Source organism: Impatiens glandulifera, chromosome 8, assembly GCF_907164915.1.
Source record: "Impatiens glandulifera chromosome 8, dImpGla2.1, whole genome shotgun sequence".
Taxonomy (NCBI): Eukaryota; Viridiplantae; Streptophyta; class Magnoliopsida; order Ericales; family Balsaminaceae; genus Impatiens; species Impatiens glandulifera.
In genome coordinates, this window is record NC_061869.1 from 47592397 (window position 1) to 47618966 (window position 26570).

Consider the following 26570-nt stretch of genomic DNA (forward strand, 5'->3'; position numbering starts at 1 on the left):
CAACCATCTTATCATAGACCTTCTCACATTGGTCTACTCAACACCAATCATACTATTATTTAAGTATTTTGTACCACAACTAATCTCTTATTCTCCAACATATCCAAACAATTATTTTGAATATTTTACATCACAACCATCTTATATCATTACAAATTTTCCTCGTACTATATCCTTATTTCAAACAACCAATATATACCTTAGTTCTCTAACCAATATATACCTTAGTTCTCTAACCATTTCTCAATTTTTTTTTTGTTTGTTGCATAGGCCTAGTTTAAATTTTAATATGGAAAAATTATTATTTTAATATTTGAGCACATAACTAAATAAAATTATGAGTTTTCATTTTGAACTATTATTTTACAACATTTTATGTTAAAAATTACAAAATATTTAACTGAATATATTACTTTTTTATATTAAATTATACAAACTTAAAACTATGCTCTATTTCCTAGCCGGATGGCTTGTTTGGCTTACTTGAAAAGTAAGTACAATTTAAAATTCGAACTCATTTAATCAAAATGATACAAATTGAACCTCAAACTACAACTTCATGATATAAATAATATCATTCTATAATATAATATATATAAATAAATAAATAAGTATTCTAATTTGTGAAGCACTTCACCATACAAAAAAAGATGAAAAAGGTTTTCTTTCTTTTATATACTAGATGTATTGTTTAGAGGACTTGATTCAAATGAGATTTTTATTTTGAACATGATGTTTATGATTCTATCTAGTGTTTACAAATTTAGTTCGTAGATTAAAAATGCTTTCAAATTGATCCAATTTTAAATTGTTTGGTTAATAATGAAAGGACCGGATCTATTTGTAACTATTCAGGAGTGGTTAAAAAGGACAAATATGTTGAAAAGCTAAATAGGTTAAGTGCTCTGTTCTATTGGCTCTAATAGAATACTACTCATTGAATATTTGATTAGGTGAGTTTAAGAAAGAATAAAAAAACAGCTAGATATGGACAACTTTTATTTTTATATATTTATCAATGTTTCAATTATTATTTGATGTTTAAAATATGTTATTTTCATTAAATAAGATTTTAATTTTGCCAAATGATGCATTATTATTTTATTCATTTAAGATTTTTTAAAATGAACAAAACAATTATTTTTGTTATAATTTATTATTTTCACTTTTATAATTATTTTGTCACGTTTGTATTTTCTTTTTGAAACTAAGTATTTTTTGAGATTTACGTCATATAATTTGTTAGAATGTGGTTTGAGTGACTAAACAAATTTGTTATCACATAAAGATTTGAACATTTTCATAAAGATATATTTGGTATTTATTTTTCATATAATTACAAAACAACATTATTTTGTGTACGATTTACTAAATTAGATATGTTTATATTTTAAGTTAGTATTTTTTGAAATATACGCGTTTTAAATAGAGAATTTGAGTTTATTGAATTAAAAAATATATCATGTATAAATAGCTGGAAAAAAATTAAGAAGACAGAATTGTTATTATTTTTTACAAATCTTATAAATTAATTAAGAAAAAAAATATTACATCAAAGTAAGAAAAAATATTTTTTGTAAAGAGAAATGCTAAAATTTTTAAAATTTTGTTAGTTTGATATGACACAATTCAAAGTTCGAGTCCGATTTGATAATAAGATCATAATTTTGAATATCAAATAACAATGAAGACATTTTATTCATTTTTGTTAAAAAATAATAATAAAATATTAGTTTGAAATCCTGAATGCATATTAAAATTCATAAAAATAAATAATTTGGATTTAAATAAGAAGTTCAAAGATTATGAATTACATTGGAAATAGAGTTCATATCCATCCCAATATATTAGACATAATTAAACTCCCAAATGCCATCTTAGAATCCTCCCATCCATTCCCTTGACCAAATTTCTTGTAGAAGTAGTTTTGAAATGTCAATCTTTGGACATACTCATCTCCACACAACTCCACCAATGTCTCCCTTGCAACATTACTACCATAAAACAATGTCGTAAAATACATCACATCCCATTCCTTCAAATACTCCCTCTTCAAATCCTCCTCCTCGATCATTCCCGATCATCCCCGATCCTCCCTCGGACGCTCTAGGCATGAAAATGTTTCCCGACGAGTTGGGTACCCGAAGGAACCGAACCGAATAGTTTAAGTAATTACTTTGATTTTCAGTTTCGGGTAATTTCGGGTAGGAACTGATCGGTTTTGAGTCGGTTACAGTTACCCGAAAAAAATTTCGATAATTAAAAGATTTTTTTTAGTATTGACAGTTCGATATCTACTGTCAACTTTCCATTCCTACCGCTATACTTGGAGTAAAATGGAAGATAAAAATCGAGAATAAGAGAGATTAAGAGATGAGAAAGAACAGGGATGATAACTTAGAGATAAGAGGATTTTCTTTTTTAATATATATATTTTAATAAATATTTTTTATTTGTATATTATATAATATTGGACTGATTTATCACCATCAACGATCGACACAAACGGTACGGTCGTCACGATCAACACAAACAGAAAGAATGACACGGTTGGCACAGTATCAAGGTTGCGATTTCTCTTATTGTGGTTGCGGTTTCTAGTCGCTCAAGGTCGTTTGTCAAATCATGAACGTGCGCACGATGGGCCTGATCAGCACAATCGGCACAAACGACATTATATCGGCTCTAGTTGTTAGGTCGGTCATTCATCTGCAAAGCTTGGTTAGAATGTTAGGGTGTCTAATTTACCCTATTATGTAATAGTTGGGGTTTTTTTATACCCTATTCTATTATTGCTCTACTTTATTGTTGTGTTCTGTTCTTCATTGAAATGGGAAAAAGAAAAACAATGAGAACAAGGAAGTCAAAGAATTTGTGATGGAAGGTTTAAGGGAGGCAGCTGAAAAGGAAATTGATAGGATTGCTGAAAAAATTATCCAAGAAAAACAGGATTGCATCAAAGGTAAGGAACCGATTGCTGATAAAAATTCTAAAGAAAATACAGTAGGAAAACATAGGAAAATGAAGGAATATGAAAGGTGTTGGAATTAAGCTAATTCCATTAATGAATGGAAATAAGATTGTAAATAAATAAAATCAAATAAAATTCACACAAATTCAAACGTGAATTAACGGTGAATTTAATCCAAATTATAATTAAATATTAATTGTTTAATTAATATTTAATGCCTAATTAGAAAATTAAAGCATAATGTTAGGATAAACATTTAGCTTTAATTGGCCTATTGGCTAACGTATGGACTCTTCAATTAGCTAGCATTAGCATTGAATGTCTAACATTGCATTTCTGCAAATCAACGTATAGGCTGATGTTAATTAGTTATGGATTAATTAACAAATGAATGAGCAATATTTATTGCTAATAAACGTTTGGATGGTTTTATTTACAGGTTTAATTCTCAGCAATATATACTCATTCATTATTTCATTTTACAAATACTTCATCCTTCAACTTTCTCACTCTAGGATTCCAAAAGTTTTCTTCTTGTTTTGTGAGTGTTCTTCGAGTTCTTCGCTCGATATTTTCCGTTGAAACCCGGTGATAGTTCAGGTACTTTGTCAAGCTCGTTGTGTAGTGATTCCGGTGCTGAATCACTACTAGATTCGTTGTACCCTGGGAGACAGCCATCTGTGACAAGCTCTAGCACACGGGGAGACGGTGGAACTGTTTTAAGGGAAATGTGTCTAACACATGCCTTGAATCAACATTTTATCTGGTGATTTCGTTTTTTGTAACATTGTATTTATTTAATTTGTTTGTAACATCGTTTATATATATATTTCTGTTATTTTTCAAGACAAGATTTCTAACAATCTTAAAATAGGTTCTTTGTGCTAAGCTATTTAAGAGCTTGCACCATCGAATATATTTTTTGTCTTTGATGTTTCAGAAATACGAGTCGCGGTGTTGCGGAAGAGATGATGTTCATTTCGAAAAAAATGGAAAAGATTCATCTCAAGGAATCAACAAATAAAGATAAGTCTTTATTGCATATAAATATGTTTGATTATTAACACATATGTTCTTATGCTGTTAAAGCTTAGTTTTATAAGCTAATATAATTTTATATGAAAATTTTCTCAAGAAACATTAATTTGTATATTCATTATACAAATGTTATATAGAAAATAAATTAGAACACAATAATTTAATTTGTTCTAGTCTTATTTAAAGATTTGTTTGGTTATTAAAATTATTAATAATAATGAATGAAAATAAAAAAGTAACTAATATGTTAGCTTTCAATTTTTATAAAATTTATGGTGTTAAAATTAATTATAATTGAAACATATGGTTTCAGTTTTAAAATAATTAATTATAATATATACCTTCTTTTTAATTAAACAATATAATTAATAAGAATATGGTAGGATGATTTAATAAATAAAGAGAGATGATATCTTTATTTATACATTGTTTTATATATTACATTTTATTATGATAATAAGTTATGGTTTTAAATGTGTATATATTCATTGTTTGACAGAGTTTAAGTCAAAAAGAAGAGAAAGTTAAGTTTCTCTAGAAAGAAGACAAAAGGTCATAAAAGCGATACAACAATGAAATGGCGCATTGGTGCAGTGGTTCAAAGTTCAGACGCAATGATGCGTGACGGAAGGGAGGTCCCCTGTTCAAATCCAACTGATAAGATGATTTCTTTTGTAGAAATCAGACGTGATAAAATGACATTAGTCATTTACGTTGATTTCTTTTATAGAAATCGGACGTGATAAAATGACACTAGTCATTTATGGTGGAACCATTCAAATTTCTTGTATAGAAATTATTAGATGAATGGAGCCAATGATTTCTTTCATAGAAATCTGATGTGTTATAAAATGACACTAGTCATTTATGTTGAAACCATTCCAATTTCTTTTGTAGAAATTATGAGTTGAATGGGGGTAGTCAATGATTTTTTTTTTTTATAGAAATCAGATTTGTTAAAATGACTTTAGTCATTGATATTAAAACTATTTTAATTTCTTGTGTATAAGTTATGAGTTGAATGTGTAGTCAATGATTTCTTGGTAGAAATCAGACTCGTTAAAATGACTCTATCCATTAATGTTGGAGATGAATGAGGTAGTTAATGATTTCTTTATAGAAATCAGACTTGAGTCATTGATGTGAAAATCATTATAATTTCTTGTGTAAAAATTATTAAATGAAATGAAATGGGGCACTATAGAAATTATGTGATTCATAATGACAGAAAATGAAGGTCATATGTATAATGAGATTAAATAAGTTATTTGTTTTAGAACTTATTCTAATCATGCATTTAAAGAGACATGACTATGTTAGTCGAAATTTTCTTCGCAAAAATTGTCTCGGTGAGAACAATCTACTAAGATTTATTTTGAGCATGCATAGTCGCTTCACGCCGATTATTGTTCAAAACATGGCAATGTAAGTGCTTCGATTAATATATGAAATATTTGATTATGTGCTAATTGATTATTAATATAAATCATGCATATTAGCTAATAATATGATGATTCATGTTATTCATAATAAGTATGATTATCTAGAAATTTATATATATATATATATATATAAATTAAGATTTATTTTCTATCTATTTTTATTTTAATAGATAATTTTGAAATTTGTCACAAATCATGTGTTCTTTAATTGGCAAAGAATTGTTATAGAATGTTAAAGGTCATCTAATTAATTAAGAAACGAATAATTGATGACATGCATATTTATTTTTATAATTAGTTAGTTTTATATTCGATTAAAGATAAATGATCAATATTCTAATTAATTATCATATATTTTTTAAACGATATTTTTAATGATAAATGAAGTTGTATATATATTTGTTTAATAATATATATGACATATTATTTATCTGATTACGTTTCTATGTTATTGACTATATATATTATAGTTGTTTTGTCATCGTGGTGACTAAAATAAAAGAAGCAATAATATATAATATCATATATATATAGATATATTAATTTTGGTTTAATATAAGATACTTGATATACATTGTCCAATTGCATCATTAAGACTTACTTAATTTGATAATTTTGAAATTAAATAATTACAAGTAAAGTCTTCTTTGATTTGAGAATAATGTGGCAAACGTGCCGATATTACGGGATGCAAACGTGCAACCGGAAATAAATGTTTAAGCGACTTCGGTCAAAGGTGCTTGAAACATTATGATTTCTTTTGTAGAAATCATGTGATATGGTGAATATTTATTTGATTAAATATTCTAATTTCTTTTATAGAAATTAAGTGTTGAAATAAATATTTTAATTGATTAAATATTTTTAATTTCTTATGTAGAGATTATGTGAAGAATGATTTATAAATGAATAAACATTCTAATCTCTTGTATAGAAATTATGATTTATTCAATTAAATATTTATAATATAGTTATCTTATTCAATGTATGATAAGTATAACAAAAGAAATTTGTAAAAGAATTGTGTGACAATTTCTTGATTAGAAAATCATTGATTTAAATCATACAAATGTGTGTGATTTAAAGGATACCAACACGAATGTGGGGGCAAATATTTTTATTGATTATAATACAAAAATAATTGTGTATATTATGATAAATGAAAAGATAATTCATTGTTAGAGAAATATGTTCTCTATAAAAGATAAAGTTGCGCAACTTTACAAAAAGAAAGAAAATAACAAGAAAATGTCTTGTTTATATTTGCTGAGTTGGTGCTCAAATCGATATTTAAAATTTAAGGATTTTGAAATCAAGAAACGTGTCATATTTTGACATTACTTTCATAAATTTTTGAAGAATCAATGTCTTCAAAAAGATTTTATGAAATAAATGAAAAGGAAAATTTATAAAGTCTTGATATGACATATAATAAATTTTATAATAATGATATAAAAATTTGATCATACTTTTATTAAAAAGTGGATGTGACAATTATATATATCATGAAGACAATGAAAATTATTTCATTACGTGTCTTTTGTACGATATTTTTATCGTTGAAAATTACGATAAAAATGGTTAAATCCATAAAGGATATGAATTGCACTAAACGAAATATCACGTTGTTATCAAATGATATATTGATATTACTAAATGAAAGACTTTACGTCTTAAAGTGAATATGTTTACACTTAGAAGTGCAATCTACGTATGGAAATCTTCTAATAAACTTATGATGGATAGATTAAACGTTATAATCTATATTTTTGACTTATGTCGAAAAATAAAATATTTTTATGTAAAATATATAATCGTTTACACGAAGGTAGAATAGTTCAAAGACATTTTGTCTACTAGTTAGCCAAGTAAACAATATTTTCATAAAAAAATAAAATGTTTAAATGGTAAGCATGTACGAATGACTATGCTTCTTATTAGAAGATATTCCAAGATTATCAGAAATTTCTAATTATTGTAATAATAATTTGAAATTAGATAAACTTAGAGTCAATGACAAGTCTAGACATATACGTCTTAGACATAATGTCATTAGACTATACTCTCTAATGCAGTTATCAAATTTGACTATGTAAGTCAAAGATAACATTGTGGATCCACTAATCAGATTATTGAATAGAGAGATAGTTTGAAGTCTTGTGAGACATTAGCCTACTATAAGTTGGTATGAAGGAAAACCCAACCTATGCAGACTGGAGATCCCAAGAACTAGGTTCAATGGGACAACCTAATTGTACTAACTTGGAAAGTTATTGTTGAGGATTAATTCTATAACGAAACAATATATATTTTGACGAGGATAAGCATATCGCTTTTAATGATTCTTTGTGAGCAAAGAGATCACCTATGTGAGGGAGAAGTGGGGCCGCTTCGAAAGAATTGCACGGCTCAATTCTAGACCCTCTCACAGAACCAGGCGCGTGTTCCATGGCCAAAATGGACACAACCATGAGAGCTTGACATGTATTAGGGAGAATTCTATGTGAAAGTGTGTAATCATTTACACAAAAGGCAGAATAGTTCAAGGACATCGAGTCTACTAATTAGTTAGTAAAGTTATATGCTTTCACAAGGGAAGGTTCAAAGGGTTACACCTACCTATCCTATGTAGAATTCAACTGTTGAACCTTTCACCGGGTTAATCTTTCAATTTCCATTAATGTGGGGGATTGTTGGAATTAAGCTAATTCCATTAATGAATGGAAATAAGATTGTAAATAAATAAAATCAAATAAAATTCACACAAATTCAAACGTGAATTAACGGTGAATTTAATCCAAATTATAATTAAATATTAATTGTTTAATTAATATTTAATGCCTAATTAGAAAATTAAAGCATAATGTTAGGATAAACATTTAGCTTTAATTGGCCTATTGGCTAACGTATGGACTCTTCAATTAGCTAGCATTAGCATTGAATGTCTAACATTGCATTTCTGCAAATCAACGTATAGGCTGATGTTAATTAGTTATGGATTAATTAACAAATGAATGAGCAATATTTATTGCTAATAAACGTTTGGATGGTTTTATTTACAGGTTTAATTCTCAGCAATATATACCCATTCATTATTTCATTTTACAAATACTTCATCCTTCAACTTTCTCACTCTAGGATTCCAAAAGTTTTCTTCTTGTTTTGTGAGTGTTCTTCGAGTTCTTCGCTCGATATTTTCCGTTGAAACTCGGTGATAGTTCAGGTACTTTGTCAAGCTCGTTGTGTAGTGATTCCGGTGCTGAATCACTACTAGATTCGTTGTACCCTGGGAGACAGCCATCTGTGACAAGCTCTAGCACACGGGGAGACGGTGGAACTGTTTTAAGGGAAATGTGTCTAACACATGCCTTGAATCAACATTTTATCTGGTGATTTCGTTTTTTGTAACATTGTATTTATTTAATTTGTTTGTAACATCGTTTATATATATATTTCTGTTATTTTTCAAGACAAGATTTCTAACAAAAGGTTGGGTATAATGAAAGAGAAAATATCTTTGGGATTAAAAATTAAATCACAAAGCTACTGATGCATGCAAAGAAATGAGAGATTATGCTCAACAAAGAAAAAATACAACTAACAACCGTCCCAATTGAATATACACTATTTTCAAGAATGAAACCTACTAAATAGGAAGAATACAAAAAGATAGTAAAATGGTCAGTGAAAACAATGAGGGAGATCATGAAGTCCCAAAAATCAAAGACCTATACTATCAGGAGCAATTCCAGCTGGAAGGTAATAAAGTATGAAAAAGAATGGAGAAAAAAAGAAAAGGATCATGTATACAAAGGTCAAATCTACTTGGGTGAGTTGAAAACAAAAGTCATGATTCTCAACTCTCCTTTTGAATTTAAATTGCCACTAAAGTTGAGAAGAAATGCGTCAAAGATTGAGAAAATGTAGTTCTTGGGAACTACATAGGAAAGAACTGTGTATCTTTCCCAGTCACCAAGGAATCACTAATGAAATGAAATAATGGGAGTATAAGGGACGGGAGAAGGTTTTTACAAACATCCATGATCTCTATTTTTTGCAATTCAAAAAGGGAACAGACTTGGATGATATTCTGAAAATTGAGCTTACTTATATTGGATCCAACTGTATAGAGTTGAAAAGATGGTTTAAAGAATTGAGTCTTCTAAGCAAACAAAATAAACATCTCAAATATGGTTTTAGCTTAGGAACATCCCAACACACATGTATAATGTAGAATCTCTAAGTCACTTTGTTAGTATATTGGGGAAGCCATTATATATGGACCCAATTATAGAGGGAGGAAAGCACATTATTTTTGATAGAATAAGTATTGATGTGCATCCTCAAATTACACTACCAAAGAACATGACAGTTGTTGATAGAAGGGAAAACTCACAATCATGGAAATCTTATATGAATGGAGACCAAACATGTGTGTTTTCTACAATACTTTCCAACATGTTAGTAATAAATGTGCAAAAACAATTAAAGAAGAGCATAAAATCCTAAAAGCCCAGAAATCGAAAAAAAAAATATGAAAATGAAACGGAAGAATCAAGAATGGAAGAGCACATTGTGAAAGTGTTATATTAAGTTAAATAAAGAAAAGGAAAAATTAATTAAAAGAGAAATAAATAATTAAGGAAAATGTTTTAATAAACTTAAGTGAATAAGTTTAAATCAATACGACATAGTAAACATAGTTTTAATGATATGGTCTGAACAAAACTAAGTTATGTAAATTGACTTTGTGCATGTACAGCTTAAAAAAACGTATGTTTTAGATGCAGTCTGAAGCAAGCGCGAGTAGATATCGTCTAACTTCTACAGACGGGTAGTCTGAAGAAGTGCGCGAGCAGACGTCGTCAAACTTTATCAGACGGATAGTCTGAAGAAGTGCGCGAGTAGACGCTGTCTAGCTTCTACAAATGGGTAGCCTGAAGAAATGCGCAAGAAGACGTCGTCTAACATCATTAGACGGGTAGTCTGAAGAAGTGCGTGAGCAGACGTCGTCTAGCTTCTACAAACAGGTAGTTTGAAGAAGTACGCAAGAAGACGTCGTCTAGCTTCTACAGACGGATAGTCTGAAAAAGTGTGTGAGCAGACATCTTCTAACTTCATCAGACGGATAGTCTGAAGAAGTGCGCGAACATACGTCGTCTAGCTTCTACAGACGGGTAGTCTACAAAAGTACGCGAACAGACGTCTGAAGAAGCGTATGATGCTTTGCTTTAGTTGCCTTCTGAAGAAGGATATGTTTATCTGCTCATCTCATCAGTTTGGCAATCCGAATTATTCATTATCAGTCGTCTGCCCAGACATCTTAACACTCTATTACTGATTTTCTGCCACCTATTCAAATATTCCACCAACCCACGTTCTGTTCTATCCCATACACCACGTTCTTCTAAATATTCTATAGTACGATCCGACATGCCACGATCAAACGCATTTACTCTGATGTATGATCTCGTACTCCTGGTGTACGTCCAACGGATAGCTGACACGTATTTAAAAGGAAGATTCGACCGTTGGTGCACTTCATAATAAAAGGTGATCCAAGGACAACAGTGAATCGTTGATAGATTCTCTCACACTCTATCTCTAAGAATTACGAAATGATGTGCTTACTCTTGCTCCAAGAATATTCTGTAATTCATCTACTTTCTTTCTTTATTAAACTTCAGTATTGTAAGTTGAACAGGGTTTGTCTGTTTAATAGAGTATTAGCTAGAAGATCATAAATATGTAGTTGTTAAGTTCTGTGTGTCTGAATGGGTTTATGAAGTGTCTATACAAATCAAAATCTTCTAGTGAATATCCTTTTGGAAAGAGAATTAAGGGGTGACGTAGGAGTTTTATCTTTGAGCATCCATAAAACTCTGCGTGTTATTTACTTTATCTCTGAGAATTAAGTGTTAAGTTGTTAACTATATTCAGACCCCACTTTATATAGTAGACACCGATCCTAGCAATTGGTATCAGATCAAAGGTTTTCTATTCTCAAGCATCATCAGATATCAAAACCATGTCTCTCCCAAACAAGATCCCTATGTTCATGAAGGAAAATTATGATCACTGGAAGAAGAGAATGCAAGCGCATTTGGCCGCCCTAGATGATGACATGTGGTATGTCATCACCGATGACCCAATGAAAATCGTGAAGGCCGGCTCCACCACAGACTCCAATGGTACTCCTTTGATGAAGGAGAAACCAAGGTCTGAATGGACCGCTGAAGAGAATAGGAAGAACAACCTCAACAATATGGCCAAAGACATTCTTTACAAGACACTAGACAATAACATGTTTAGCAAGATGAAATCATGCATATCTACCAAAGAAATTTGGGAGAGCCTAACTCAGTTGTGTGAGGGCAATGAACAAAGCAAAGAAAACAAAATCATTATTGCCACACAGTAATTTGACATCATCAAGATGCATCCTAGAGAGAAAATGATTGAATTAAATGAAAGATTTAGTAGAATCATCGTTGATCTCTCCACTTGGGCAAGATATTTAGCAATAGAGAGGTTACAATCAAAGTTATGCGTGCTCTGCCCAGAGAATGGAATATAAAGGCGATGGCCATGAGGGAATCTAAAGACCTCAACAAGATGGAATTGTATGATATTTTTGTCGATCTGAAGTCCTATGAGTTTGAGATAAACTCTAGGAACGAAGAGGAGCCATCCACATCATCCATCTCAACAAAGGCGCTGGTGACTACTGAGGAGCCACCTGACGCCAATGCTGTGAAGTCTGTTGAGCATATCAGCAGCGATGACATGGCTCTCTTTGTTAAAAAAATTGGAAAATTCATAAAGAAGACTCAATCTAGCTCAAGCTCTTCAAATAATAATAATAATAAGAGTGATTACAAGGCTAACTTGAAGTGTTTAACTATGATAAACTATGACACTTCAAGGAAGAATGCAGAAAACCTAATCAGGATGACAAGAAGAACAAGAAGGAGTAGAAAGCTCTTCTGGCTGCTGAAGGCAAAGGAAAATGGGCCGACAACGATTCAGACGACTCCTCATCAAAAGAGAGTGATGATGAAGTCGTTAAGTTCTTCATGGAAAATGACAACTCTAAGGTATTTGACTTCTCCTTAGACGAGTTCGAACGAGATGACTTAACCACTGAAATCAATGATATGGTCATTGAGTAAAAGAAGCTATCAAATTCTTTTAATGAGTTGAATTCGAAAAATAAATCTGATAGCCCCTCTTCATCTCAAAACAATGATCAAGAAGTTTTGAAAATAGTTGAGCTCTCATCTGAGAATGAGAAGCTCAAGGAAAATATTCAAACTCTTTCTTCTGTAAACCAACGTCTAAACTATGTGGTCAGTTCCTGGACGAAGTCTGGGGATGCCGTCAGACAGTTGATCAGTCAATTGAGGCCTGTCGGATGCAAATCCAGTTTAGGATTTGACTATGGAAACTCAGACAAGTCCAATAAAAAGTTGAACCTAGTAAAAGGTGAGCTAAGACTATAGGCTTTTTCAAGGGACATTTAACTAATAGTGAAACTGATCCAAGTTGTGATGATCTAACTTCAAAGGATGAAATTATTTATGTGAAACCAACTTCAAGCTGGCTGAAGCCCAAGAAGAGGGGAGTCAGAAAGTCTGGCAAGAAAAAACTTGACAAAAAGTCAAGAAGTTTTCGAAAAAAAACATCCTCTAAAGTTAACGGATCAGTTGCTGGCATAAGGACGTCTACCAAGCCTAAATCATACGCATTAATCACAACTCAAAATAGGAGAACCATCAAAAATAACCCAAATATGGATCCCCAATGGACTAATCAACCATGGACCCAAATAAATGTGGGTACCCGATGTAAATATGTATATTTGTAGGTCATTTAGGGCAGCTACCTGGAGGAGTTTGTCTGATATCTGAAAGTGGCTGCTCCAGACATATGACTGGTGATAGACGGTTGCTAACTGAAGTGATAAAGTGCATGAGTCCTAAGATCACATTTGGTGACAACAAGAAAGGTAAAACCGTGAGTAAGGGTAAGATTATCCACGGTAACCTCACTATCAAGGATGTGTTGCTTTTAGAAAACTTGTGCTATTACTTCATCAGTATTAGCTAGTTGTGTGACAATGGCTATACTGTTGATTTTCAAAAACATGCATGCCTTGTTAAGGATCAGTAGGTTAACACTCTACTAATAGGAAATAAGGTAGGAAATTCTTACAAAATTAACTAGAAAAATATGACGTCTGATCTTTTATACATGATAGCCAAGAATGATCAAAATTGGCTATGGCATAAAAGATTAAACCATCTTGATTTCAAAACCATTAACAACATTTGTTCAAAAGATTTAGTTTCTAGAATGCCTAAATTGAAGTTTTCAAAAGACAATGTATGCCCTACTTGCTAGATGGGCAAACAGGTAAGATCAACTTTTAAAAATAAAGGGGATTCTCAATCTGAAAGGTGCTTGGAATTATTGCACATGATCTGTTTGGTCCAAATTCAGTCACTAGTCTATGTGGAATGAGATATACCCTTGTTATAATTGATGATTATTCTAGAATTATTTGGGTTATATTTTTGATTTCTAAGGATCAAACAACTGAAAACTTGATTAAGATCTTTAAAAGACTTCAAAATGAAAAATCTTTAAGCATCATAAAGATTAGAAATGATAGAGAAACTGAGTTCACCAATAGAACTCTATCTTCATTCCTTGAGGAGTCTAGTATTAGACACGAGTTGTCTAGTGCTGGAACTCCACAGGAAAATGGTGTTGCTGAAAGGAGGAACATGACACTAAATGAAGTAGCAAGATCTATGTTAACTGACTCATGTGTCTCTCAAAGACTTTGGGCTGAAGCCATAAATACAACATGATATACTCAAAATAGATCAATGATCAATAAAATTTTTAGTAAAACACCTTACGAAATATTTTATAGAAAAGTTCCTAAAATTTCATATTTTTAGGATATTTGGATGTAAGTGTTTTATTCATAACAATGTGAAAGATCATTTGATTGCTTTTGATGCTAAGAAAGATGCTGGAATTATGTTAGGCTATTCTTCGGTTAGTAAAGCTTATAGAGTGTTGAATAAACAAACTCGAACTGTTGAAGAATCTCTCCATATTGTCTTTAATGAATCTGTTGAGAGCAATTCTAACGAAATCATTGAATTTGCTAACAGATTGGAGGTTGTTTCTCTTCAATTTGATAGTGATGATGAAGTTTTGTTCAACAGGAATAACATGTCTGATCAGACAGCTAATACAGTTGCTTCTCAACCAGACATCCAGACTATAAGTCAACAGACGACTAATAGTTTGGACGTCGCAGAGCCATCTAACCAGACGTCTGATCCTTTGGGACCAAACTTCAAATGGAACATAAATCATCTACCTAAATTAATAATTATTAATCCTAATGCCCCTCTTAGGACCAGACATCAATTAATGGATGAATTTACAAACTCCCCCTTCATTTCTAAAATTGAGCCTAAGAAAATCGATGAAGCACTGCTTGATCCAAGTTGGATCAATGCTGTACAAGAGGAGCTCAATCAATTTGAAAGAAATAAAGTGTGACATCTAACTCCAAGACTGAATGATCAATCGGTTATTAGAACTAGATGGGTCTTTCGAAACAAGCTTAGTGAAGATGACTTAGTTGTAATAAAAAAATCCAGATTAGTAGCTCAAGGCTATAGGCAGGAGGAAGGAATTGACTTTGAGAAGTCATTCGCCCCTGTTGCTAGACTTGAAACTATCAGAATCTTCCGAGCTTATGCATCTTTTAAAAACTTTAAAGTTTATCAAATGAATGTTAAAAGTGCATTTTTAAATGATTTATTGAATGAAGACGTGTATGTTGAACAACCTCCTGGTTTTCAAAACCATTCTCTACCTAATCACGTTTTCAAACTAGATAAAGATTTATATGGTCTTAAGCAAGCTCTTAGAGCTTGGTATGACACTTTGACTAAGTTTTTATTTTATCATGATTTTATCATTGATATAGTAGATAAGACATTGTTCAGATTTGTTAAGGATTCACATATACTGCTTATTCAAATTTATGCTGATGACATCATATTTGGGTCAACTAACGCCAAATTATGTGAGAAATTCTCTAAGTTGATGCAGGATAAATTTGAGATAAGCATGATGGGTGAGCTAACAATTCTTTATGGGTCTTCAAGTTCGTCAACTTGAAGATGACATCTTCGTCAACTAGGCGAAGTACACCCGAGATTTCAGGCTAACCCTAAACAATCTCATTATATTGCTACTAAGTGTATTTTGAAGTATTTAAAGGGAACTCAAAATGTTGGAGTGTGGTATCCAAAGGATTCCAGTTTCAATTTAATTTGTTATTCTGATGTAGACTATGCAGGCTACAAGATCGATCGGAAGAGCACCAGTGAAACTTGTCAGTTCCTTGGTGATCGTCTGATCTCTTGGTTCAGTGAGAAGTAGACGCTTATTCCCACATCAATAACAAAAGCAAAATATCTCGCCGCGAGCAGCTACTAGGCTCAATTATTGTGGGTCCAACAGCACCTGAGAGACTTTGGCATCAAAGAAGATGAGTCTTTGATCTTCTGCGACAACATCAGTGCTATTCCGATCACATATAACCCGGTGTTGCACTCTCGGACGAAGCATATCGACATCAGACACCACTTCATCCGGGATCATGTTGCTCATAAGCATATTCGGCTTGAATATGTCTCAACGGATCAGCAAGTGGTCGACATCTTCACGAAGCCACTCTCCGAGACTAAGTTTTCTTACTTTAGAAATATTTTGGATCTTCTAAATCTAAATTAATTTTATTAAGTATACACAAATTGAGGAGGGAATTAGTTGATAAGTTGACTAGACAGACGTGTTAAGAAGGATGTCTCAAAACAGGCTGAACAGATTAGTCGTCTAAAGACTCCGTATATCAGACGAGCTATGTTTAAGCAGTTTGCATTTTAAGCGTAGTCAGACGTGTAAATATAAGGTAGACGTCTTCTGACATGGCTGTTGCCAAAAAAAAGACGTCTTACGAACAGACGTCTTACCACACTTAAACGTAAGGTTTACAGACAACGTAAATAGACGTCTATTTACAAGGGCTGGTGAGACGCCTCATCTAAAGACGAGTGGGATAACTGTCTTATTTTTTATGCGATGTCGTTTCACATTCCCTTTCAAACAGTAAGCGGTCACATTTCAAATATTAGAGGGAAAATATTTATTTTATCTTATCTTATAAATACCTTTAATAACGAATAACATGAAAACACGTGTCTATCATGTTATTAATGAGACCAACACGTCTGACGGTTCATTACCACACATCTTATATTAATGATGTATTTTATATTTATTTTAATGACGTCCTTTAATTATGACTTTTTAAAACATCTTTTATTTTAAACAATGACAGTTTATTTTAATGATGCCTTTTTACACGTGTCAGTTAAAATCTATTTAAGGGTTCCTTGCATGCCTAAAATATTTTGCATTCTATTTGAGATGTTTAGAAACCCTAAACCCTAAACCCTAAGTCTTTTATTCTTGCTTTTCCTTCTCTCTATAAATTCATCTTCTTCTTCATTTATTCCTTAAACCCTAAGATGACTAAGAAAATCATTTCATTCGCTCAAAACACCATGTAGGTGGACTTTGACTTCGTGTATGAATCAGAGCTGTCGGCGATGGTGGTAATGTTCAGATCCCTGGAGGCTTTCGACCTCAAGAAGTTTCTAGTCGGACCTTTTATTCTTCACAACAAGGAGGTGCGTGCGTTCTTTGATACCGCGAAGCTGGTCGGAGATTCTATTTCAGCAACGGTGAAGGGTGTTTAAATCTACTTATCCGAAGATATGTTTTCCTAGATTCTTGGGATTATGAAGGTTGGCCACACCTTCTCTGAAGAGATTTCGGCTGAGGTTATTTCAGAGATGCGAGCCTTCTTTTCATACCTCGACGTTCCTATGAACATTAACGGGAAGAAGAAGTACCTCAAATATGAGTACTGTCTTTTCAGCGATGTTTGTGCCAAATCTATTCGAAGGAAAGCAGGGTCGTTCGACGCCTACACCCAAGATAGATTCGAGATGATAACAAAGGGTATGGCTATCAACTGGGCGTCTATTCTTTTCTCGATTCTTTTCCTGATGGTTTCTGCGCCTAACAAGTAGAGTGTGGACTTTTCAGTCCAACTCAGCTGGATTCTGGAACATCTGAAGGAGCTCGTGGGTAAAGGTGCACTTATAAACATTACTAGAATCATGAAAACCATCATTGTTGGAAATTATATTATGCGGATGAAGATTGTCAAGGAATCAAAGTCCGCCTCTTCCACCCGACAAACGAGTGGTCAGTCGACCACTCTATCCAAGCGCCCTACGACTTCCAGTCATAAGAACACTACAAAGAAAAGAAAGCAGCCAGCGATGGAATCTTCCGCAAGTTCCACTAGCCAAAAGCGGACATCTATTGAAAAAACTACTAAGATTGATTCTATCCCAAGGAGGGCTAGAACTGAGGAAATCCTTGTTCCTATTTTCTCAGTCTCGTTTTCTCCTCCAGCCAAAGTGCTGGTTGAGGCGTCTTCCCCTATCCAATCTGTATCAGCGTATGCAGAAGCTACTAGTCAGACGGAGGCTTCTCTTGCTAGTCAGACGGATGTTATTCCTGCTAGTTAGACGACCTCCGAGGTAAATCCCATTCTTTCTTTGGCCTTAGATCCCATTGTTGTTCCCGTGGTGGAACCTTTTGCTGAGCCAACTGTTGAGTTAGTCTGCATTCCTATTGAGAAGATACAAGGGGAAGATAGTGATATCTCCCTTATCGCACCAATGGCGTCTGAAGCTGTTGGTCAAAATAATGTTCCTATATCTATTCAGACGACTTCATCTCCTACCAAGGAGTCGTTTGCTACTCCTGCAGCAGAGCAGGTGGTTGTGCCTGTGTCTGAAGTTGCTGTAATTGAAGGAACTGTTGTTCAGATGGCTGTTGGTCCTACTACAGTTACTCTGACAAATGCTTTTCCTAACAATGTTTCTCTTTTTGCTATGCTAAGAGCAGTCCGAGCGGTTCAGGGAACCACCATAAGAGAGCATGTTCCTGACCCAAACCTACTGAAGTTATATGGAAGGGAAAAGACAAAGTCGACTACATTCCTGATCTTTCGACTGAAGTGAATCAGACGATTGACATTATTCTTGAGGAAGTAGAGCTTGCTACTTTAGAACGAATCGATCTATTTGATAAATGGCTAAACACAAGGCTCCACACAAAATTTAGTGATGTTATCACATGTGCTAATGTGGAGAAATAGTGGAAGGAGTTGTTGAAGATGGAGAAACTGATCATATCTTGGACTAAAACCTAAGATATCAATGAAGCTCTTAAGAGAATAGAGTTTGTTGCATCAAAAGCTAGAGGGCGCTCTCTCTACCCCCATTTTCTTCCAAAGGGAAGAAAACTTTAACCCTTCAGCCAAAATGGCTCAAACAGATGTGAAGGTTCTCAACTGTCTTCAATGAATCATGGAATCCTATTGTTCCACGGCTCTCTAGTTTGTCCATGGCACTAAGTTAACCTATTCTGATGTTGTTCGGAACACGGCGTCTCGAGAAGAGCTAAACTACTCAGACGAGGATGAGTAGATGTCATTTATTGATGAGATGTCGTTCACTAAGGTAGCCACATCCCATATCTATTGTTGAGTAGATGCTCTCGGTGGTTGAAGAGCAGGCGACTCTTCACATCATCGAGCAACAACAATCGTCGATTGAAGAAAGACGATTCTTTGCTCTCCAATCTGTTGTGCAGTAGATCCTCGCGTCTGAAGAGTAGAAGAAAATCCCTTCTGTTGAGAAGGAGCCTTTTTCAACTACGTTTGAGCATCACCCTCTGACTGCTCAGAGGGAACCATCTGAAGCTGCTCCCCCTACGTCTGAATAGATGCATACCCCGTCTACTGAGAGGGAACCCTCTAGAGTTGCTAAGCAGATGCCCAAGGTCAATGTTCAGACCATCCTATTAGACGGGCAGTCGTCTGAAGAGAAGTAGTCTACCTCCCCAAATTATAATCGACCCTCTCCTTCAAAATCTAATAAGTCCCACTTTCGTAAGTTTCTTCGTTCTGAAAAATTATTTGTACTCGTCAGGGATTTGCGCGATGAAATCGAAGGAGCAGGCGGCGAGTCTCGGGCAATAGTCAATATGCCTAAAGTCTCTTCTTAAAACAAGGAAATATAGCAATCCATTCAAGTAAGTCTTCATACTGAACCAATTCGATATGCTTTAGCTGACTCCCACATCGTCTCTTCTTCCCACTCTTCTTCTAAGGAGGCTTCTCCGGGAACGACGGATTTCCGCAAATTCTTCTTGGACGTTTTTGTGCTGATGCAACAGAGTATCCATTCTATTGTTAATAGGTTGAAGATCCTGGAAAAGCGGTCCTCCTTGTCTACTGAGACTCATGGTGAGAAAATAAGGACATCTGGTCATGTTTCAATGATCGAAAATCAAATGAACAGGATAAAGTCCACTTTGCTCAATAATAATCTCCACCTCCACCCAGAGACAAAGAATGCCATAGAAATTTTAAATCTCCAGATTGTCGAAATGTCATAATCCCTCAAGTCTGCTAAAGCTGAGTGCATAGAAGATGCTGACGCGGTCGCTCGTCGCTTCCAAGTTGAAGAAGATGCGGTTGCTCTTGCTATTGATAATTCTAAAAAGAGGGAAGGTAGCAATCAAGGGGGAACAAGCATGCGGGTTACTCGCTCTAGGAGAAAGCCAAATCAAGGAGGAGATCATGGTGGCTGTGGAGCTGGTCGAGGAAAGAAGAAGATATGGCAAGAAACTCTCCTCTATGAAATAAATGACTTTGAAGAAGCTCAAAAACGAAAAAGGGGGATCTTAAACTTTGAATATCTTATGTACCTTATATTTATAAATATATTAGTTAACGTTTAATCTCTTGTTCTTAACTCAATTTAACTTAGTTTTAACATCATCAAAAAGGGGAAATTGTTAGATTAAGCTAAATAAATAAAATAAAAAAATTAATTAAAAAAGAAATAATTAATTATGGAAAAATGTTTTAATAAATTTAAGTGAATAAGTTTAATCAATACGACATAGTTGACATAGTTTTAATGATGTGGTCTGAACAAAACTAAATTGTGTAAATTACTTTGCGCAAGTACATATCAAAAAAAATGTATGTCTTCAGATGCAGTCTAAAGCAAGCGCGAGCAGACGTCGTCTAACTTCTACAGACGGGTAGTTTGAAGAAGTGCGCGAGCAGACGCCGTCTAACTTCTATAGAAGGGTAGTCTAAAGAAGAGCGTGATCAGACATCGACTAACTTCATCAGATGGTTCGTCTAAAGAAGTGCGTGAGAAGACATCGTCTAGCATCTACAGATGGGTAGTCTGAAGAAGTGTGCGAGCAGACATCATCTAACTTCATCAAACAGGTAGTATGAAGAAGTGTGCGAGCAGACGTTGTTTAGCTTATACAGATGGGTAGTCTAAAGAAGTGCGCAAGTAGAATTTGTCTAGCTTCTACCGCAGGTGGTTTCAAGAAGTGCGTGAGCAGATGTCGTTTAACTTCATCAGACGGGTAGTCTGCATAAGTGCGCGAGCAGACGTCGTCTAACTTCATCAGACGGGTAGTCTGAATAAGTGCGCGAGCAGACGTCGTCTAGCTTCTACAAATGGGTAGTCTAAAGAAGTGCGCGAGCAGACGTCGTCTAACTTTTACAGACAGACAATCTGAAGAAGTGCGCGAGAAGATGTCTTGCTTCAACTGTCGTCTGAAGAAGCGTCTAATGCTTTGCTTCAGTTGCCGTCTAAAGAAGCATCTACTTATTTGCTCATCTCATCAACTTGGCAATCAACAATATTCATTATTAGTCGTCTACCAAGACATCTAAACACGCTATAACTACTTGTCTTCCACGTATTCAAATATTCTACCAACACACGTTCTGTATTGTCCCGTACATCACATTCTTATGAATATTCTGCAGTACGATCCGACATTCTATGATCAAACGTATTTACTCTAATGTACGATCTCGTACTTCTAGCGTGCATCCAACGGGTAGCTGACACGTATTCAAAAGGAAGATTCGACTGTTGGTGCACTTCATTATAAAAGGTGATCCAAGGACAACAACGAATCGATGTTGGTTGCTCTCACACACCCTCTCTAAGAATTACGAAACGCTGTATTTACTCTCTCTCCAAGAATATTTTGTAATTCATCTACCGTTCTTTCTGTGTGAAACTTCAGTATTGTAAGTTGAACAGAGTTTTTCTATTCAACAGAGTGTTAGTTAGAAGTTTATAAACAGGTAGTTGTTAAGTCTTGTGTGTCTAACTGGGTTTGTGTAGTGTCTATACAAATCAAAGCCTTCTAGTGAATATCCTTCTGAAAATAGAAGAAGGGGTGATGTAGGAGTTTTATCTTCGAACATCCATAAAACTCTGTGTTATTTACTTTTCCGCATTGTTCAATCGTTTATCTGTCGCTTCAAATCAATCAAGTATTCCGCACTTGATTCTGTTCAAGTGCTTGCGAAGATTTGTGAAGAATAGAAACAGATATTAATCTATAACAGGATTAAAATCGAATTGAAAGTGTTAAGTTGTTAACTATATTCAGAAACTCCCCTCTCTATAGTCGACACCGGTCCTAACAGAAAGTCAAGGACATATGACCTTCTTTTCCTAGAGAAGAAGCAATGACGATATCTAGGGAATAAGCATTAGTTAATTCTGAGCCAGCAGCTGCGGTAATACATAAGATGCAAGCGTTATCCGGAATGATTGGGCATAAAGCGTAGGTGATTTTTAAGTCTGCCATCAAATCCCAGTGCTCAACCCTAGACATGCGGTGGAAACCACCAAGTTAGAGTACGGTAGGAGTAGAGGGAATTTTCGGTGGAGTGGTGAAATGCTTAGAGATCGGAAAGAACACCAACGACGAAAGAAATAAAGAAGACAAAATGAGAAAAATGGAAGCATACATGTATGATCATCTAGTACAATTCAATCACCTTTCTTGAAGTATGAGCGAGGAACATGGTCGGCCCTAGGGTAAGCCCGACAAGCCCATGGGCTAGGGAAGCCCATTTAATAATAAAAATAGGATTTTAGTTATATTTATTAGATTTTAACATTATAGTGTGTAGCCTAGTGGCTTAAGATGAAAAAAAATATTTTACTTAGTTATGGGTTCAAATCTCACCAAAAATACATTTTTTAATAATTTTTTTTAAACTAAAATTTGGGCATCAAACAAAAATTTCTAAGTTTTCTTATACGGGGATGGAGCAGCCCAATTGTCGGGACCGGCACTGGCGAGGAAGAGGACATGGAAGAAAGCAACATGGCCTACAAGCCGAATATGGAAATAACAACAAAGATTGAGAACGTTAATTGTAATATTTGATTGTATTGTTGTTTGATTGTTACCATTCAGAAACTCTAAAGTCGATTGTTTGTCATCTTATAATCAAAATTATGGTTTGTCTAGTTTTGATTTTTGACCCTCCCATTTTTAAGCTTCTTAATTAAATAATATTAAATTATTTTTCAAAAAAAAATAAAATTGATTGTTTTATTTTATTTAATATAATATTTATAATTATTTTTATTAAGTAATTTTTTAAAGCTTAAAACACATTAATTATTTTTTTAATGTATCATTAAATAATTTTAAAATATTTAGTTCAAATTATGTTTAAAACATATATAAAATTAAAAATATATTAACAGAATAAAATTAGTTAAATAAGTCAAAAATAAATAATTTTAAAACATCGGGTCATGTACCCATCGATTCCAGAACCGATATTTTGGTAATTTAAGTAACGTTTTTCGGGGTAAAATTGGGTCCGGTTCGAGTACCCGAAACCCGAAAATTTGCCTGACACGCTCTCATAATCCCTTCCATGCACATTATCACGGTGTCCCAATATTTCTAGCCCAAGGGGAGGCTCAATCGTCGAAGTAGGCCCAACCCAAGGAATATTCTAGTTGGAAGGCATGTGCTAGATTAATGTCATTAATTGGTAGTTAAAAGGCATGGCCTAGATTAGTGCATCATTAATTCACATTATAAAGGTATGTCCTAGATTAGTGCGTCACTAATTGGCAGTTAGAAGGAATATCCCAAATTAATAACACACTAATTGACAATTAAAAGGAATACCCTAAATTAGTGCGTCATTAATGTGGTAGCCATAATGAGTCCTATAAATACCTCAACAATAATACTTTATAAATCATCAAGTATTCAAGTTATATAATATTATTCTTTGTAAGAGTTTATTCTTTCTCTAGAATTCTTGTGTCATTTCTAATAAACATCAAGTGTTGCTTCGAGTAAAGCTGAATAGTTAGTCGTGTTGTGAACATCGTAACTAGTGTCGCACGGATCGTTGGTAGAAAGACCGAGCCCGTGACAACATCCTCCCACTTTTTGCCGTGAAATATATTCCCTCCCCAGAGTATTTTTTCACGTAGCCTATTGCATCCCCTACTAGAGCCACTCTCCCCCGAACCCTAATTGGTCGTGGGTGCCCGGAATCGGGTGAGCCTCCACCTTAAAAACTTGGCCTCCCTCGATTTTTGACATGACTCTCCTTCTTATGCCAAGTTGGAACTTTTGTATGTCGGCTTTGGAAGACATGGTGCCCGTCCCCACCACCACGTTGTCGCATTTAAGGATAACCCACCCGTCGAGTGAGACGTCGCTACCAACGTACATTCCCGCTAGGTTCTGATAGTATTCCATTTTATCCTCCGGGCAATTTGATACGTTCTTGGAAGGCGATGGCACAAGCGTAATTCCCTACTTTGATGGACTTTCCAACTCGATTATTCGCTCTATCAGCTCCGACGACGACATGCAGAGAGGGATTGCTCCGTGCAAGGCTTGGCGGAGTTGGGGCTGCGTTCGAAGATGAATGTCTCGATGCCGCCTCGAGCTAGGGCTGCAGTAGCGGAGGAACCGACTGGACCGCCTACGATGATGGCGGCTCGGAGCTTGCAGCCGTTGAAATTGTTTGTTTCTTTGAGTTAGGGTTTAGAACCCAAGATAAGGAAAAGAGGATTTTGAAGATTGAGAATAAAAATCATCGACTTATTTCATTAGAAAACTTCCCATTTATAAAAGAGATAAAGTTATAATAGTCCTTGAACTTCTATTAATACATAAAAAAACACATCAAACTTTCTAAACACTATTTTATAATTCTTACATCCCCTCATCAAGATGGATGTCTCTAAGATTCATCTTGTCTCTAAGAGTATAAAATACTGTACAATCCAATGGCTTTGTAAAAATTTTAGCTTGCTGAATTTTTGTAGACATATTTTGGTATGATAAAACCTTGATTGAAATTATCTTGAACAAGGTGGCATTCGATGTCTATGTGCTTTGTCTTTTCGTGAAAGACGGGGTTCTCCGTGATATGGATAGCAGCTTGATTATCGCACTTTAGTTCACAAACAGTTGTCGCCATCCTACGATATTCAGCTTCCACTGTAGAATGGGATAGTCATTTGCTTCTTTGTTTTTATGATACAAGTGCATCTCCAATTTTGACACAATAATCAGGTACCGATCTGCGTGTATCTGTATAGGTTGCCCAGTTTGCGTCTAAAAAACTCTTAAGCAATAAATCAGATTTACAAGGATAAAATAACCCCAAAGAAGTTTTGCCTTTCAGATATCTAACGATCTGTAAAGTTGTTTCCCAGTGATCATTTAGGGGGTTATGCATAAACTGACTTAATTGTTGTACACTAAAACTAATATTAGGTCGAGAAAATTTTAAATATAATAATCTTCCTATTAGCCTTCCGAATTTTTCAGGATCTGTAAAAACAAGGCTATTGGAATTATTTAGCTTTGTCCCTTTAGTCATAGAAACTTGAGCTGGTTTACAGCCGGATAAACCTGTGTCATTTTAAATATCTAACACATATTTTCGTTGATTCATATATATATGTCTTCACAGTTTCGACACACTTCTAATCCTAGAAAGTATCTAGCTTTTCCTAAATCTTTTATGGAAAAACAATTATTTAAATAATCCTTAATGGATTTAATCATATTCATATCATTACCACTTATTAATATGTCGTCCACATACACTAATAAAGCACTAAAAGAATTATCTTTTTTTAAAATAAAAAGGCAATTGTCATTTATAGATTGTAAAATACCAAATTCAATCATTTTTTTTTAAAATTCTTTGTTCCACTATCGGGAAGATTGTTTTAAACCATACCATGTTTTATTTAAACGACATACCTTGTTATTAGCTTTTTCATTATACCCCTCAGGTACTTTCATATAAACATCTTCCTCCAATTCACCATGAAGGAAGGCATTGTTTATGTCAACCTGCTCTAAAATTCAATTATTAGCAGCAGTCAATGCAATTAAAACTCTTACCGTTACAGTTTTGGCGACCGGCGAAAAACTGTCGTGGAAGTCGATACCATCTTTTTGATTGTACCCTTTAGCTATCAGTCTCGCTTTATACTTTGCTATTGAGCAGTTTGGGTTAAGTTTGATCTTGTAGATTCGCCTGCAACCGATTGGTTTCTTCCCATTTGGGAGTGCAACTAAATCCCAAGTATTATTAGTTTTAAGAGTTGTTAACTCTTCATTCATAGCCTTCTTCCAGTGTTCAATCTGTGAAGCTTCAAAAAAAACTTTTTGGTACTTTAATTGTAAAGATGTTCCCCAAAAATTCTAAGTGTTTAACATCTCTACATTTTGTAACATAAGGAAAAGTGTTGGGAGTATAAGAGTTTTTATTTTTTTTAAAATAGTGCTTGTGTTGACAATGTAATTGTCATGCCAAGCAGGTGTCTTTCTTTCCCTTACACTTTTTCTTTGTCATGTTTCTAGAAAAATTTGATGTTGAGTTTCTGAAAAATTCGGTTGTGATGAAAAATTTTGTTCAACATTTTGGTTTAATTGATCATCGGAAGTATTAGTATCATTTATGTCAAAAGAAGATGAATCATCATCAGAATCTGAAAATAAGTAATCTATATTTACAGAAATATTTTGTTTGT

At 34.0% G+C, this 26570-nt stretch overlaps 1 pseudogene; it reads right to left on the bottom strand.

Moving 5' to 3' along the window:
- Nucleotides 1-1828: 1828 nt before the first annotated feature.
- Nucleotides 1829-25000, bottom strand: LOC124913410 (annotated as a pseudogene).
- Nucleotides 25001-26570: the final 1570 nt, after the last annotated feature.